General features: G+C 40.4%; 1 non-coding gene across 1 annotated transcript; it reads right to left on the bottom strand.

Annotated features, from left to right (window-relative positions):
• Positions 1-2,484: 2,484 nt before the first annotated feature.
• LOC112738452 (small nucleolar RNA R71) lies at positions 2,485-2,588 on the bottom strand. Its single transcript, XR_003169412.1, has one exon. It is a non-coding gene; the product is annotated as a small nucleolar RNA R71 (small nucleolar RNA).
• Between the last annotated feature and the right edge of the window lie 749 nt (positions 2,589-3,337).

The following is a 3,337-nucleotide window of genomic DNA, read 5'->3' as shown; positions in this document are numbered from 1 at the left end:
CCAAGGAGACACGTTAACTTAGTTAATGTGGAAGCTAACGATGAGGAATGAATGATGAGCCAACGTTAGTGACACTCAACATTGTCACTAATGTTGGAATGGCTAAGAATGACCATGCTAGAAGCCACGTTAACCTAGTTAACGTGGACTCTAACGTGAGATCTAGGGGCACATTGGAATGTTAGTGACAATGTTAAGTGTCACTAACGTTCTTGAAGTTTGGCAAGGCCATGTTAGAAGCCACGTTAACCTAGTTAACGTGGACTCTAACGTGAGATCTAGGGACACATTGGAACATTAGTGACAATGTTGAGTGTCACTAACGTTCTCGAAGGTTGGCAAGGCCACGTTAGAAGCCACGTTAACCTAGTTACCGTGGGCTCTAACGTGAGGCAAAGGGATACATTGGAACGTTAGTAAAAATGTTAAGTGTCACTAACGTTCTCGAACTTATACTTTCACTAAATGTTAACACCCCTAACGCCCTGAGCTAAAGTCTCTGCTCACTTAGCACTTTCTCTCTGCAAGTAAAGCTAAGCCCAAATGAAGAAAAGAACTGCTTCAAACTCAGGATCCAAAGGCCCAAGACTTGAAGAGCAAACTAGAAGCTGAGAAGAGTAGTATATATAGGAGTAGCTTTGAATTGTTAGAGAGTCCTGGAAGTGGGAAAAAGGGAATTACTCTCTGTATTTTACTTTCTCTGCAATTTCTAGTTCTATGATGTATTCTCCATCTTTATTTTCATTTTTTAGAGCTATGAACAACTAAACCCCTTTCATTGGGTTAGGGAGCTCTGTTGTAATTTGATGGATCAATACTAATTTTCATTGTTCTTCTTCTATCTTTTCTCTTGATTTTACTTGAAAGCTTTCGATCTTTATCCAATTGAGTAGTTATCTTGGAAGAGAAGCTATTCAAACTTGGATCTCTTTTGAACCATGAAAGAGGAATGAAGAGATCAAGCTAGAATTGTTTTCTCATGCTGGACCAAATTGGGTTTGGATGGGTATGTGACTATAACCCTCTCAATACTTGATTTGGGAAATGCATGTGGTATAATCAGTGACCATACTTCATCTCTTCTCATGAGCAATTGAGCAAGGAATTGGCTATTGATCAAGATTTGAGAGATTGAATTGCAAGAAATTATAATTCAATCACTTAAGATTTCCAAGGAGATCAATGAGTGCATTGATTGAGGAAGAGATGAAAATGAACTTGATCCAGAGAATTGCAACATCTCCTAAGCCCAATGAACTCCCCATCTCTGATCTACCCATTCTCTTTAATTTTTGCCATTTACTTTTATGAGCAAATCCCCCATTCCCATTTACAATTCTGCAATTTATTTTCAGTCATTTACTTCCAGTCCTTTAATTCTAGCATTTACTTTTATGTTATTTACATTCCCGCCATTTTATTTTCTGCAACTCTCAACCCAAATTCTGGATTCGCTCAACTAGAACATTCTTCTAATTAAAGTTGCTTGATCAATCAATCCCTGTGGGATTCGACCTCACTCTATTTTGAGTTTTTACTTGACGACAAATTCGGTACACTTGCCGAAAGGAGATTTGTTGAGAGACAAGTTTTCCGCGAATCAAGTTTATGGCGCCGTTGCCGGGGATTGATTGTGCATCAACAATGATTAAATTGGAAGATCACTAGATTGAGCATTTTTATTTTTGTGAATTTCATTTTCTGTTTGAGTGATTTACTTTTTGTTTTTGTTAAACTTCTTCCCTTCCCCCTCTACTCTTTTGTTTTTCTTTGTTATTTTCAATTCTGTTTGCTAACCCACTAACTGTTTGATATATTGCATCACCCACAACTAATAGTAATTCTGACACAAATACTTTCTGCACCTATCCTTTCTTGCTTGCACTTGATGGTTGTATGACAGGAAGAAGAAGGGAGGCTTCAACTTCCTTCGATTCTGAACCTGAGAGGACCTTCCTTAGATTAAGGAGGGAAGCAAGAGGAAAGAAAGTGGTTGGTGCTGAGGAAGAAGAGGAATTCTTTGAAACAAACATGGAAGACAACATGGAAAACCATCATGAAGAAGAGGATCACAACTATGGGGAAGGAGGTAGAGCAAATCATGCTGGGGAGGATAGAAGAGTTTTGGGCTCTTACATCAATCCGAACCCAGGCAATTGTGGAAGTAGCATCCAAAAGCCAACAATCCATGCCAACAACTTTGAACTTAAACCACAACTCATCACCCTTGTTTAGAACAACTGTTCGTTTGGAGGAGGTGTTCAAGAAGACCCCAATCAACATTTGACCACCTTCCTGAGAATATGTGACACAGTGAAGTCTAATGGTGTTCACCCTAATGCCTATAGACTGCTCCTATTTCCATTCTCACTTAGGGACAAAGCAGCCAAGTGGCTGGAATCTTTCCCAAGGGAAAGCTTGACAACTTGGGAAGACGTGGTGAACAAATTCTTAGCAAGATTTTACCCTCCTCAACAAATCAATAGGCTGAAAGCTAAGGTCCAAACTTTCAGGCAACAAGATGGTGAGACTCTATATGAAGCATGGGAGAGGTTCAAGGACTTAACGAGGAGGTGTCCACCTGACATGTTCAACGAATGGGTGCAGCTGCACATTTTCTATGAAGGACTCTCTTATGAGTCAAAGAAGGCCGTAGACCATTCATCCAGAGGATCTTTGAACAAGATGAAGACTATTGAGGAAGCCATAGATGTTATTGAAACAGTAGTAGAGAACGAATACTTCTATGCTTCCGAAAGAGGGAACACAAGAGGAGTAATGGAGGTAAATAATGTAGATGCTCTGTTGACCCAAAACAAGCTCATTACCCAGCAGCTGGCTGACCTCACCAAGAAGATGGAGATGAACCAAGTAGCAGCAATCTCCACTTCATCAACAACCCAAGAAGGAGTGAATGAAGAAGCAGAGGGGAGTCAGGAGCAAGCCAACTATATTGGGAATTCACCAAGGAAAAACTATGATCCATACTCCAAGACCTACAACCCTGGATAGAGAAACCACCCAAACTTTGGGTGGAGAAGTGAGCAAGATCAAAACCAAGACCAGAGACGTTACAACTCCAACAACAATGTAGCTCATCAGCAGTTCACACAGAGGACATCTCAACACCCTCACAACAACACTTCTCCACACGCCTAACAAAACCAAAATAGCACATCTGCTCCGAATCACTCATCAATTGATGACAAGCTCTCTAAGATTGAAGCCTTACTTGAAGGAATATGCCAAGAGATTCAAGAAAATAAGGTGTTCAAAGAGGAGGTGCGAGCCAATATTAAGAACCAGGGAGAGACTATCAGGAAGCTGGAATTCCAGG

The sequence above is a fragment of the Arachis hypogaea genome, chromosome 13, assembly GCF_003086295.3.
Source record: "Arachis hypogaea cultivar Tifrunner chromosome 13, arahy.Tifrunner.gnm2.J5K5, whole genome shotgun sequence".
Classification (NCBI taxonomy): Eukaryota; Viridiplantae; Streptophyta; class Magnoliopsida; order Fabales; family Fabaceae; genus Arachis; species Arachis hypogaea.
This window is presented reverse-complemented; position numbering and strand designations above follow the sequence as displayed.